This window comes from Taudactylus pleione, unplaced genomic scaffold (assembly GCF_031769625.1).
Source record: "Taudactylus pleione unplaced genomic scaffold, aTauple2 ptg000634l, whole genome shotgun sequence".
NCBI lineage: Eukaryota > Metazoa > Chordata > Amphibia > Anura > Myobatrachidae > Taudactylus > Taudactylus pleione.
The window spans coordinates 1,530,780-1,546,571 of record NW_028285036.1 but is presented as its reverse complement, the minus strand read 5'-3'; the positions used below and the strand labels follow the sequence as shown (position 1 = coordinate 1,546,571).

Sequence of the window (15,792 nt, the reverse complement as noted above, 5' to 3'; positions counted from 1 at the left end):
AATAATCTATTGGACAATCGCTTTCCTGTTTAAAATATGAAACCAAATATCAGGTTGGTTACTATGGGTTACAGCACCTGGTTCTGTTGCACCAGTTACTTACTCAGGGTCCCCTCAGAGTGCTAAAAACCAAACACACCGTTCAAATGCTGTTTGGAATGGTCACCTGCTGGGCAGCGGTAGAGGCCATCATTGGAGCGACATAGGGAGGATTTAATAGAAAGAAACAAAGGATAGTAATACTGATATTTCCATGAAGTTGGGTGAGAAGGTCAAATCATACATACTTACCTACTTTTGAAAAAGCATTTCAGGGAGATTGTGAAAGCAGCACCTATGAGCGCGGCAGTAAAGTGGGCGTGTACTGCTACATCTGAGAGGCGTGTCATACATCTGAGGGGCGTGTACTGTTACATCTAAGAGGCGTGTCATACATCTGAGGGGCGTGTACTGCTACATCTGAGAGGCATGTCATACATCTGAGGGGCGTGTACTGCTACATCTGAGGGGCGTGTACTGCTACATCTGAGGGGCGTGTCATACATCTGAGGGGCGTGTACTGCTACATCTGAGGGGCGTGTCATACATCTGAGGGGCGTGTACTGCTACATCTGAGAGGCGTGTCATAATATTGCCTTATGCAGGACATACACGGTGCGATTAGAAACATCACGATGTGTTGTACGATTGCCCTTGCGATTCTTCCTTTGAAAGTCTCCATACGATGTGATCAAATGGTGTACGATTGATCGTTACGATCATACATACATCATAATACATCCTACACCATCTTACGTTTTTTCCGTAAGATGTATGAACCAACTATACGACAGCGGGGACGCGCATCGGCATCGCAAACATACCAAAACAACACACGATGTACACGATTTATTTCTACGATCGATCATAATCGTGCACAAAAATCGCACCGTGTATGGGTCGCTTTACAGTCAAATGTAAATGAGCCCCAAAGCATTTAGTAAGATCTATTTGTTGATGAAAACACACTGATACTATTCAGAAAATACATATAGCCATAGGGATCATTGTGCCCTATACCCAATGCAGGGAAATGATACTAATGATCACATTTGAATGTATAATATGAGATATGGTAAGAACTTACCCTTGTTATCTCTATTTCTACGAAGTCCATAGGGTTCCACAGGATACCTTGGGGTATAGGTGTGACGTCAGTCGCAGGGCACCAAAGAGTTAAGCTTTCAGCCTCCCAGGATGCACTAGGTCCCCCTCCTATACCCCGCCCCCGGGCCAAGGCACCTCAGTTAGTTACCAAGCCATAGGCCGGAGGAGGAGAAGGAAGAGAGAGAACAAAGATCTGGACACATACAAGAATCACATTCTCACCAGAGGGAGACGGAAAACCGGTGACCAGAGCAAAGCCCATCTGCAGCACAGGTGCGACAGGGCGGGAGTCCTGTGGAACCCTATGGACTTCGTAGAAATAGAGATAACAAGGGTAAGTTCTTACCATATCTCATATTTTCTACTTCAGGGTCCATAGGGTATCCACAGGATACCTTGGGGATGTCCCAAAGCAGTATCCTTTAAGGGTGGGGACGCTCCTGTGCAGAAAGGAGAATCCGCCGCCCGAAGGAAGCATCCTGAGAGGCGAAGGTGTCAAACCTGTAATACCTCACGAAGGTATGGACAGAAGACCACGTAGCAGCCTTGCAGATCTGAACTGCCGAGGCACCACGTCGAGCTGCCCACGAAGGACCCACAGACCTAGTGGAATGAGCCTTCAGAGAAGGAGGGACCGGTAGGCCTTCATGAAGATAAGCTTCAGAAATAGCCATACGGATCCAGGCTGCCAAAGTTTGCTTTGAAGCAGGCCAACCCTTTTTACGGAAGCCAAAGAGGACAAACAAAGCGTCCGACTTCCTAAACGAAGAAGTGCGGTCAACATAAGTCCTTAAGGCCCGCACAACATCCAAAGAGGCCTCACCCACGGAAAGACCCGGTGAGTTAAAGGCCGGAACAACTATTTCCTCGTTAATATGAAACTGGGAAACAACTTTGGGAAGAAACTCGGGCCGAGTGCGGAGCACTGCCCTGTTCCCATAAAAAAACAAGAAAGGGGGTCTACAAGAAAGAGCCCCTAACTCAGAAACACGTCTGGCCGAAGCAATGGCCAGAAGGAAAACAGTCTTAGCTGTTAGCCATTTAAGATCCACTGAGCCCAGTGGTTCAAACGGCGGTCCTTGGAGAGCCCTCAGGACCACAGCCAAATCCCAAGGCGCCACAGGTGGAACAAAGGGCGGCTGAATGCGGAGAACACCCTGCATAAAGGTGCGCACATCCGGGATTGTAGCAATCCTACGGTGAAACCAGACCGATAGGGCCGAAACCTGTACCTTCAAAGAAGCAAGGCGAAGCCCATGATCTAGTCCCGCTTGCAGGAAGGCGAGAATCCGAGACAGACGAAACTCCCGCGGTGCATAACCTCTCGGTCGACACCACTGGAAGAACGTATGCCACACGCGATGGTATATCCTCGCGGAAGACGGTTTCCGAGCTCATAACATGGTACGCACCACAGAGCTGGAAAACCCCCGGGACCTCAGCATGGCCGTCTCAACAGCCACGCCGTCAAAGACAGCCGAGTCAGGTCCGGGTGAAGGCAGGGACCCTGAGACAGAAGGTCCGGTCGTAGCGGCAACCGCAGAGGAATGTCCACGGACAGACCCTGAAGGTCTGAGAACCAGTGCCGTCTGGGCCACGCGGGAGCTATCAACAGGAGCGTCCCTCCTTCCTGTTTGAATTTCCGGATTACCCGTGGAAGAAGGGAGACCGGAGGGAACAGGTATGCGAACCGGAACGTCCACCGGACGGACAGAGCATCCACCAGAGACGCCCCTTCGTCTCTTGTGCGAGACCCGTACACCGGCAACTTGTTGTTGTGCCGGGACGCCATGAGGTCGATTTCTGGAAGACCCCACCTGTCCACCAGTAGTTGAAAAACGTCCGGGTGCAGGGACCATTCCCCCGGATGAACGTCCTGGCGACTTAGAAAGTCCGCCTCCCAATTGAGCACTCCCGGGATGAAGACCGCTGATATGGCCGGAAGATTGCGCTCCGCCCAAACCAGGATCCGAGAGACCTCTACGAGAGCCGCCCGACTGCGAGTTCCTCCTTGCCTGTTTATGTAGGCCACGGTGGTAGCGTTGTCCGACTGGACCTGCACCAGGCGACCCTGGAGAAACCGCTGTGCCTGCTGGAGAGCATTGAAGACCGCACGGAGTTCCAAGATATTTATTGGAAGCTCCGCTTCTGTCGGCGTCCACCTGCCCTGGAACAAGTGTGGACCCGAAACTGCTCCCCAGCCCCGAAGACTGGCGTCCGTTGTCAACAGGACCCAATTTGGAACCCAGAACGGACGTCCCTTGTTGAGGTGGGTCGTCTGTAACCACCACGTAAGGGACAGGCGAACCTCCTGGGTGAGCACAATCGTCTGGGACTTCAGAGACTGAGTCAGCCCGTTCCACTTGGACAGGATCAGGTGCTGCAGAGGTCTGGAGTGAAACTGGGCGTATTCCACCATGTCGAACACCGACACCATGGAGCCCAGTAACCTCATCGCCGAGTGTAAGGACACCCGGCGGCTGTGCAGACAACTGCGCACCCTTGACTGTAAAGCAGAGATCTTGTCCTCCGTCACGAAGATCCTTTGCTGTCCCGAGTCCAATAAGGCTCCAAGATGCAGAATCCTCCGAGACGGGATTAGAGTGGACTTCTGCCAGTTGATTAGCCAGCCGTGCCGTTGCAGCAGTGCAATGGTCAGGTCCAAGTGGCGTAACAGGAGCTCTGGAGATCCTGCCACCAATAACAGGTCGTCCAAATACGGCAACATGCGGACTCCCTGCAGCCGCAGAGAAGCCGCCATGACCGCCATCACCTTGGTGAAAACACGTGGTGCTGTTGCCAGGCCAAAAGGTAACGCCCGAAACTGGAAGTGGTCGCTGCTGATTGCAAACCTGAGGAACTGTTGATGGCGCCAAAGAATAGGGACATGCAGGTAAGCGTCCTGTATGTCCAATGACACCAAGTAGTCCCCAGGTTCCAGCGCCAGAATGATGGACCGTAGGGTCTCCATCCGAAACTTCGGGACCCGCAAAGACTTGTTGAGTGCTTTGAGGTTGAGAATCGGACGATATGACCCATTGGGTTTCTGTACCAAAAATAGATTTGAATAGAAACCCTGGCCCCTCTGGGAGAATGGAACCGCCACTATAACTCCAGCCTGGAGCATAGTGTGCAATACCTTCCGCAGCTCCGTAGCCTTGTTCCGGTCTGATGGGAGACCCGTGGTGAAGAAGCGAGCCGGGGGTCTGTGCCGGAAGGAGAGGGCGTATCCGTGGGAAACCACCTCCAGAACCCAAGTGTCTGTCGTAGTGGTCGACCAACACTGGGCGAACTGTAGCAGGCGGCCTCCCACCCTGGGATCCCCCAAAGGGAGGCCCGGACCGTCAGGCCGCAGGCTTGTCATCTGGCTTGGGGGCCGGACGTCTGGTACTCCATGCCTGCTTCCGGGGCTTGACCGATTTCTTAGGGCCAGCCTGTCGAGGAAACGACTGTGGTTTGGGCCTGCCCTGGGCCCTAGATGACCGAAAGGACGATGGTCCCGAACCAGAAGGAGCAGCGGCCGACGGGAGACAGGCAGATTTGGCTGCCGCCAGCGTGGCCACAATCTTATCCAGATCCGGACCGAAGAGAACTTCTCCGGTAAACGGCAACGCTTCCAGACCTTTCTTGGAATCTGCGTCCGCCTTCCAGGATCGCAGCCACAAGGTGCGACGAGCAGCTACCGCTGCTGAAGAAATTCTAGACACCAGAGTACTAATGTCTAGAGCCGCCTCGTTGATGTAGGTGGCCGAATCACGGAGATTGCCAATCAACTCCGCCTGATCGGCCGGACAGTCGGATTCAAAAGAAGCCTCTAATGAATCCGCCCAGCGCTCCATCGCTCTGGCAACCCAGCAAATGGCCATAGCCGGCCGTGCTGCCCCCCCTGCAAGGGAATAAGCGGACTTCAGGCAGATTTCTACCTTGCGGTCCGTAGCATCCTTAAGGGAGGACATGGATGGCATCGGCAATGTGGCACTACGGACAAGACGGGTCACGTGAGAATCCACCTGTGGAGGGGATTCCCACTTAGCAAAATAATTATCCGCGAACGGATAAGCCACCGCCAGGCGTCTCTGCGGCTGGTATCTTTTGCCAGGTTGTTTCCACGCCTCCTCTAAATGGTCCACCAACTGACCCGAAAGAGGAAAGACTGTGGCATCGCCCTTCACATCTTTGAAAAAGGCATACTTAGATTTAGCCGCTGGGGGAACTTCGTCCTCAATCACCAAGGCTGTGCGGACCGCCCGAATAAGTCCAGGAATATATACTTTGGACTTAGCATCAGCGTCCTTAGTATGGAGAGGTTCCTGATCGTAAGGATCTAGAATCTCCCCATCATCAGACGTCCCTTCGTCATCCTCATAAGGAGCGGACAGAGACGCCACCGGCCTTTTATGAGACCGCATCACAGACTCCCCTTGCAACACATCCGACAAGTGCTGTACAGAACTCGTCAGGGAGTTAACCCACGCTGGCTCCTGAGAACCCGGGAGCGGGGAAATAGGGAGACTGTGGGGTACCACCAATTGTCGTGGGAACCCCTGCATGGGTGACGACACCACAGACTGCTGGGACAAACCCATCGGAGTAAACGCGGGCTGCGGAGCTAACTGGCCCACTAAAGCTGTTAACGCCTGAGCGAAACAAGCCCAGGGCGGCTCCTGTACCGGTGCTGTAACCGTAATAGGCCGCGCCATGGACAAACACTGCCGGCAAAGGCCCTCCGCGCTACCCTCCCCCTCCGCTAACGGTACTTTGCACGTGGTACACTGTAGCCGGAGGGGAAAATCACTTTCAGACATGATGGCACCACGTATGTGACCTCTCTCACCAATTAAGTATTAAATAGGCGAGAGACCACCCTGCAGCACCGCACCGCAAGGGCTTTAGCAGAAAGAACAGGGACAGTAATAAAGCTGACAGTTTAGAGAAGAAAAGATTACAGGCAGCAGCGCTAGCACAGTCACATACAATGCAGAGAAATAACAATTCCTGCACTAACAGCGCTGATCACTCAACTACACAGACACAGGGCCTGGTAGGACACAGCGCTGCATACACAGACCTGACCACAGCGGAGGAGAGGTATGCGGGGGGACCCAGACCACGATGCTTCCGTCCAGCGCTTCCAGCAGCGTTCACCATGCGTTCTGGAGAAGATGGCCGCCGAGGAGCAGAGAGGAGGCTGGCCTGGGGGAGGAGCGCTGCCACAGGACCAGTCGGCAGCATGCAGAGAGGGCTGTGTGCAGCGGGGGAGGCGCCGGCTGTGAGACAGGGAAGGCGCGCTCCCCTGGCATGCATTTAACCCCTGGGACGCCGCAGCGCTACCGCTCTGCTGCGGTCCGCTGTCCCAGGGGGTAGTGGAAGCGCAGGTTGGTCGCCTGGCTCCACGCTGCAGCCAGTCCCCAGGGAGCCCCCTGCCTGGGGACTTAGGACCATGTGATCAGCGGGGACCCACCGCGGGACCCCGCTGCTTACCTCTGTCCCCCTTGAATCCGGCCATGGTCCGGAGCATCTGGGGTCACCGCTAGCTGTGACCCCAGACGCCCACCAGCATCCCCGGATCAGTACCGGCGTTCTGGTACCGGCGGGGTGTAGGGAAGACAGCATGGACGTCAGGACTGACTGTCCATGCTGTTCATCCAGTTGTGCAGCCACAGCTGCATGAAGAATAAGCTTCAGGGGCTCTTCTAGCCCCCACTCCAACAGGTGCACCCGACTCCGGCCGGGCACCAAACTAAACTGAGGTGCCTTGGCCCGGGGGCGGGGTATAGGAGGGGGACCTAGTGCATCCTGGGAGGCTGAAAGCTTAACTCTTTGGTGCCCTGCGACTGACGTCACACCTATACCCCAAGGTATCCTGTGGATACCCTATGGACCCTGAAGTAGAAATACAGTATCTGTGTTTTTTTTTATATTACAGCTAATGGGGGTAAGGTGCAATCAAGGAGATTACTACTATTTCAGGGAGTTGGCAAGTATGGGTCAAGTGTCTTGGAAAGACAATAATACATCCATTTAAACGTGTTAAAGTTGCTAAGAACTACACACCCAGTAATATACAGCCAGATACAGAAGGATCTTATCACAAACACAAAGGTCAGTTTTCATTAGCATTACATAAGCATGCAATGGGCCATCTTTATCAAGATTTGCAAAAATTCCACAAAATGGGAAATGTCAAACAAAAAAATGGATCACAGTCACAACATATATCTTATTGCAAGTAGGGCGACTCCAGCAACAGGAAAATTGTGATGCAAATACAGGTTCTGCTCCTCCCAGTATGTAACTCTCAGTCTGAGGCTTCCTGCTGCCCCCATTCCCCTCCTCACATCAATGTCACTGCCCCTGTCACATGCAGCCCTGTCCTCACTAACCCATCACTCACCTCCTGATATACTCTGTGCTGCTGGGGAGCCTTCTCCTCCCACTATATAACTCTCAGTCTGTGGCTTCCTGCTGCCTCCATTCCTCTCCTCGCATCATGTCACTGCCCCTGTCACATGCAGCCCTGTCCTCACTAACACATCACTCATCTCCTGATATACTCTGTGCTGCTGGGAGACCCTTCTCCTCCCACTATATAAGTCTCATTGGGGAGCAGAAATCTACTCAGCAGCCCCAGTGACATCACTGGTCCCACTGTGTAAAGGCAACAGGCGATTTTAAAAAGGAGCAGGAAAGTTTCCCCGAGGATAAATTCTATTTTTGATGGCATTTCCCATTTTCGTCATTTTATTCCCCATTCAAAACAACCTGAGTATATAAGCGTATACTGCGGAGCTGATGATCATGTTAAATCTCGGCTTTCTCCACAGAAACTATTCTGGAAAGAGGACGCAATGGCAATTTCACAGTACACGTGACATGCCAACATTATAAGGTCATATATATTATATATACATACACTGTATTTACAATGCCACATAGTCCTTTCCAATATGGCAGCTCTTGGGCTAAGTGTCAGAACGGTCACATAAATAATATGCAACAACCGTAACATGCGCAGTGTACATGGAAATTTCTAGAATTTTACCACAAACAAAATGTTATGTTAAATATGTTTAATCATACATCTTCTCAATAAATTTATTAAAACATTTTTTTACTGCTTCCCCTTATTTGGCGGCTTGTGCCCACCTGCAAATGTTGCTTCTATAATATTTAGTCACGTATCTACATAGTCAGGTAGCCATTTTGCTGGGTACACATTGGGCAATATATCTGTCCTTAAATTGAACGGCTGATACATCGTGGACCTGGCGGCGGGGTGTACACCAGCGATATGTCTGAACGACGTCGTTAACAGACATATTGCGCCGGCTGTCAACGCGATGTGTGTACGGGAGGTCAGCAAGAGTCCGTACTCTTGCTGCAGAGGCCGCCAGTGACTGATATCACAACTGGGCAGCCTTGCACTGACCAATCAATCAGATAGGGCGGTGGACCGGCTGGATGGCCGATCCGTCATCCTGGGACGTACCCACCTTTTGTTTGCTCAGAGACATAAACGTGCTTTCAGAATACAGCTATATCCAATGTGGAGGGGGCGGGATGGCCGTGCCATATAAGGGGGCAACGGAATGAGACACTTCGTCCTGAGGGTATAAGGACATTAGTGAAAAGCAAGTCATGAGGCTAAAAGAGAAACACATGCATTTAGTAAATGTTGCAGGAGGTCATTTAAGTTGAAGTCAACTGAAGGTAAACATCTGCTTTAAAAGAACAGGGCAACTCCATTCACTTAGGCACTGGTATCATGAAGTGCACACTATTAAATTGTGGTTCAGCCAACAAAATGGCTGCCTGCACCGTGACTAAGCAATGGGCAGATGAAGTTTCAGGTGAAAAAGCTGCCTAATATGTTAAAGGTCATAAAACAACAGTTCTACTGCATTGTCCGGCTTGGAGTTTTCGCTTTTTGTCACTGTAAGTTACAGTGTGACAATTTAATTCACCTGAAAACATTTCATATACCAAACCTGTTCATGCCAGAAGTATAAATAAACAAGAATAATACATAGCAATGTAACCCAGTGCTGCTATACTGCCTACACCCAGCAACACACACTCCTCTCATGTCATGTACCTCTAATAATCTCTATATTGCCCTATATATTACAGCAGGCGTGCCACACATCGCAACACTGAACGATTTCTCTTTGGGACGCTTCCACATAAATCTCCTTAATCCACGACAAATATGCGCATATCTCCAAAAGTTACCACACACGGCGATTCTTTTGTGCTTTAAATACCTTTAATCCCACATTGCCACTGACAAGCCGATAGTAAAATCTGCATGGCCGGCACCATAAGGAAAAGTCTGATCTAATAATCCAAGACCCCACTAACAATAACAATCTGGCTGTGACGACGTATCAGTACACCCCACGGGGTGACAGAGGTATACTGGCAGGGCCACAGGCGGAGGACGTCAGCAAGACTTAAGTCATATAGAGCGCAGTTATTAGAAAATAATCTGTGTAAGGGAAGACAATGGCAGTGTTTTGACAGACCAGGGGGCATACCTAACTGGCACTACCAAGGGGCTTGAATATAGGTCACAGAGTTAGTGTCAGGCACAGAGCTTTTATAACCAACAGGGGGCGTGTGTGTTCAAATATCTGCAGGGTCTGCAAGCACAGGGCTACAATGGGGTAATTAGACTATCGCATCCACGGTGTGATCATAGGAATATGCATGGAAGGAGGAGATCCACCTCGTGCCTCTGACCCGTCGAGGTATGGATTCCAAGACCGTTTAAGGTGTCCTGTGGTAACTGGAACCGGACTTGTTTTTCCCAGCACGTCGCACAGATGGTGGATCGCATAGGGATCTGGGGTATTTGGAAGTGAAGTCATCACCCTGATCTCTTTGTTACGTTCTTCAAACCATTCCTGAGCAGTGTCTGCCGTGTGGCAGCCGGGCACATTATCCTGCTGGGAGAGGTCACAGCCATCAGGGAATACCGCTGACATGAGCTTGGTCTACGGTAAGGTTTAGGTAGGTGATATGTAACAAAGTAACATCCACATGAATGCCAGCTCCCAAAGTTTCCCAGCAGAACAATGCCCAAAGCATCACACTGCCTCCGCCGATGCATCCTGGTGCCATCTCTTCCTCAGGTAAACAACGCACATGGCCATCCACATGATGTCAAATAAAACGTGATCCATCTGACCAGGCCACCTTCTTCCATTGCTCCAAGGTACAGTTCTGAAATGCACGTGTCCCACTGTAGACACTTTTGGAAAGGGAAAGGGGTCAGGCATGACCAGTCTGCGGCTAGGCAGCCCCATACCCAGCAAGCTGCGATGCTCTGTGTGTACTGACACCGTTCTGTCATAGCCAGTATTCACTTTTCACAAATTTGTTAGTAGGTACTAACCGCTGTATACTGTGAACATCCCACAAGAGCAGCCATTTTGGACATTCTTGAATATATATATTATATATATATATAAATATAAGCACATTATATATATATATATATATATGTGGTGCAAATAAAAGAAAAATTCTTACAAGTACTGTGTGCGCATGCCAAAAAATGGGCGTGCCTAAGCGTCATGAGGGGATGTGGGCATGCAGCGTGGTGGCATGTTCCCGCGACACGCCACCGTTTCTCGGCATGGAGGGGCATGCCCAGCGTTGAGGGAGCTGCTGGGCTACCTGCTCTCCTGGTCACTCATGGGTGGGCCCGGGCGTGGGGGTCAGCCTCGACGCCGGGCACTGTGACTCGTTCAGTGGCACAGGCATGCAGATGATGGCTGCAGTAATGTGGTCGGGCGGTGCGTCGTACTTGCTACTAATTTCTTAATGGTACGCCGTACCACCTTACTAGCACCCCTGATAATACAGATAGTACATTAGTGCAGATGTTCCCAAGCTCCGCCATTACAGTCCACATTTTACGGATATCTATGGCGGAGTTTGGGAACCTTTGCATTAATGTACATATTAAATCAAGAGTACAGTATAGTAGTGTGTATATAATATATAACACAGAGTATAGTAGTGTGTATATAATTAAGAGTATAGTAGTGTGTATATAATACAGAGTATAGTAGTGTGTATATAATATATAACACAGAGTATAGTAGTGTGTATATAATATATAATACAGAGTATAGTAGTGTGTATATAATATATAACACAGAATATAGTAGTGTATATATAATACAGAGTATAGTAGTGTGTATATAATATACAATACAGAGTATAGTAGTGTGTATATAATACAGAGTATAGTATTGTGTATATAATATATAACACAGAGTATAGTAGTGTGTATATAATATATAACACAGAGTATAGTAGTGTGTATATAATATATAATACAGAGTATAGTAGTGTGTATATAATATATAACACAGAATATAGTAGTGTATATATAATACAGAGTATAGTAGTGTGTATATAATATACAATACAGAGTATAGTAGTGTGTATATAATACAGAGTATAGTATTGTGTATATAATATATAACACAGAGTATAGTAGTGTGTATATAATATATAACAGAGTATAGTAGTGTGTATATAATATATAACAGAGTATAGTAGTGTGTATATAATATATAATACAGAGTATAGTAGTGTGTATATAATATAGAATACAGAGTATAGTAGTGTGTATATAATATATAACACAGAATATAGTAGTGTATATATAATACAGAGTATAGTAGTGTGTATATAATATAGAATACAGAGTATAGTAGTGTGTATATAATATATAATACAGAGTATAGTAGTGTGTATATAATATATAACACAGAATATAGTAGTGTATATATAATACAGAGTATAGTAGTGTGTATATAATATATAACAGAGTATAGTAGTGTGTATATAATATAGGTACTGCATATAAGCACATTAGTAGGTGTATATAATATAGGTACAGCACATTAGTGGGTGTATATATAATATAGGTACAGCACATTAGTAGGTGTATATAATATAGGTATAGCACTTTAGTAGGTGTATATAATATAAGTATAGCACATTAGTGGGTGTATATATAATATAGGTACAGCACATTAGTGGATGTATATATAATTTAGGTACAGCACATTAGTGGGTGTATATATAATTTAGGTACAGCACATTAGAGGGGGTGTATATAATATAGGTACAGCACATTAGAGGGGGTGTATATAATATATGTACTGTATATAAGCACATTAGTGGGTGTATATATAATATAGGTATAGCACATTAGTGGGTGTATATATATATATATAATATAGGTATAGCACATTAGTGGTTGTGTATAATATATGTATAGCACATTAGTGGGTGTATATAATATAGGTACTGTATATAAGCACATTAGTGGGTGTATATAAGCACATTAGTGGGTGTATATTATATAGGTACTGTATATAAGCACATTAGTGGGTGTATATAATATAGGTACTGTATATAAGCACATTAGTGGGTGTATATAATATAGGTACTGTATATAAGCACATTAGTGGGTGTATATAATATAGGTACTGTATATAAGCACATTAGTGGGAGTATATAATATAGGTACTGTATATAAGCACATTAGTGGGTGTATATAATATAGGTACTGTATATAAGCACATTAGTGGGTGAATATATAATATAGGTACTGTATATAAGCACATTAGTGGGTGTATATAATATAGGTACTGTATATAAGCACATTAGTGGGTGTATATAATATAGGTACTGTATATAAGCACATTAGTGGGTGTATATAATATAGGTACTGTATATAAGCACATTAGTGGGTGTATATTATATAGGTACTGTATAGAAGCACATTAGTGGGTGTATATAATATAGGTACTGTATATAAGCACATTAGTGGGTGTATATTATATAGGTACTGTATATAAGCACATTAGTGGGTGTATATAATATAGGTACTGTATAGAAGCACATTAGTGGGTGTATATAATATAGGTACTGTATATAAGCACATTAGAGGGTATATATAATATAGGTACTGTATATAAGCACATTAGTGGGTGTATATAATATAGGTACTGTATATAAGCACATTAGTGGGTGTATATTATATAGGTACTGTATATAAGCACATTAGTGGGTGTATATAAGCACATTAGTGGGTGTATATAATATAGGTACTGTATATAAGCACATTAGTGGGTGTATATAATATAGGTACTGTATATAAGCACATTAGTGGGTGTATATAATATAGGTACTGTATATAAGCACATTAGAGGGTGTATATAATATAGGTACTGTATATAAGCACATTAGTGGGTGTATATTATATAGGTACTGTATATAAGCACATTAGTGGGTGTATATAATATAGGTACTGTATATAAGCACATTAGTGGGTGTATATAAGCACATTAGTGGGTGTATATAATATAGGTACTGTATATAAGCACATTAGTGGGTGTATATAATATAGGTACTGTATATAAGCACATTAGTGGGTGTATATAATATAGGTACTGTATATAAGCACATTAGTGGGTGTATATTATATAGGTACTGTATATAAGCACATTAGTGGGTGTATATAATATAGGTACTGTATATAAGCACATTAGTGGGTGTATATAATATAGGTACTGTATATAAGCACATTAGTGGGTGTATATAATATAGGTACTGTATATAAGCACATTAGTGGGTGTATATAATATAGGTACTGTATATAAGCACATTAGTGGGTGTATATAATATAGGTACTGTATATAAGCACATTAGTGGGTGTATATTATATAGGTACTGTATATAAGCACATTAGTGGGTGTATATAATATAGGTACTGTATATAAGCACATTAGTGGGTGTATATAATATAGGTACTGTATATAAGCACATTAGTGGGTGTATATAATATAGGTACTGTATATAAGCACATTAGTGGGTGTATATAATATAGGTACTGTATATAAGCACATTAGTGGGTGTATATAATATAGGTACTGTATATAAGCACATTAGAGGGGGTGTATATAATATAGGTACTGTATATAAGCACATTAGTGGGTGTATATAATATAGGTACTGTATATAAGCACATTAGAGGGGGTGTATATAATATAGGTACTGTATATAAGCACATTAGTGGGTGTATATAATATAGGTACTGTATATAAGCACATTAGTGGGTGTATATAATATAGGTACTGTATATAAGCACATTAGTGGGTGTATATTATATAGGTACTGTATATAAGCACATTAGTGGGTGTATATTATATAGGTACTGTATATAAGCACATTAGTGGGTGTATATAATATAGGTACTGTATATAAGCACATTAGTGGGTGTATATTATATAGGTACTGTATATAAGCACATTAGTGGGTGTATATAATATAGGTACTGTATATAAGCACATTAGTGGGTGTATATTATATAGGTACTGTATATAAGCACATTAGAGGGGGTGTATATTATATAGGTACTGTATATAAGCACATTAGTGGGTGTATATAATATAGGTACTGTATATAAGCACATTAGTGGGTGTATATAATATAGGTACTGTATATAAGCACATTAGTGGGTGTATATAATATAGGTACTGTATATAAGCACATTAGAGGGGGTGTATATAATATAGGTACTGTATATAAGCACATTAGTGGGTGTATATAATATAGGTACTGTATATAAGCACATTAGTGGGTGTATATAATATAGGTACTGTATATAAGCACATTAGTGGGTGTATATAATATAGGTACTGTATATAAGCACATTAGTGGGTGTATATAATATAGGTACTGTATATAAGCACATTAGTGGGTGTATATAATATAGGTACTGTATATAAGCACATTAGTGGGTGTATATAATATAGGTACTGTATATAAGCACATTAGTGGGTGTATATTATATAGGTACTGTATATAAGCACATTAGTGGGTGTATATTATATAGGTACTGTATATAAGCACATTAGTGGGTGTATATAATATAGGTACTTTATATAAGCACATTAGTGGGTGTGTATACACATAGGTACTGTATATAAGCACATTAGTGGGTGTGTATACACATAGGTACTGTATATAAGCACATTAGTGGGTGTATATAATATAGGTACTGTATATAAGCACATTAGTGGGTGTATATACACATAGGTACTGTATATAAGCACATTAGTGGGTGTATATAATATAGGTACTGTATATAAGCACATTAGTGGGTGTATATACACATAGGTACTGTATATAAGCACATTAGTGGGTGTATATAATATAGGTACTGTATATAAGCACATTAGTGGGTGTATATAATATAGGTACTGTATATAAGCACATTAGTGGGTGTATATAATATAGGTACTGTATATAAGCACATTAGTGGGTGTATATAATATAGGTACTGTATATAAGCACATTAGTGGGTGTATATAATATAGGTACTGTATATAAGCACATTAGTGGGTGTATATAATATAGGTACTGTATATAAGCACATTAGTGGGTGTATATTATATAGGTACTGTATATAAGCACATTAGTGGGTGTATATTATATAGGTACTGTATATAAGCACATTAGTGGGTGTATATAATATAGGTACTTTATATAAGCACATTAGTGGGTGTGTATACACATAGGTACTGTATATAAGCACATTAGTGGGTGTGTATACAC

At 44.6% G+C, this 15,792-nt stretch overlaps 1 protein-coding gene across 1 annotated transcript in view; it reads right to left on the bottom strand.

Annotated features, from left to right (window-relative positions):
• Positions 1-15,792, bottom strand: part of ITPR2 (inositol 1,4,5-trisphosphate receptor type 2) — a 318,547-nt gene that overhangs the window by 301,448 nt on the left and 1,307 nt on the right. The window lies entirely within an intron of this gene.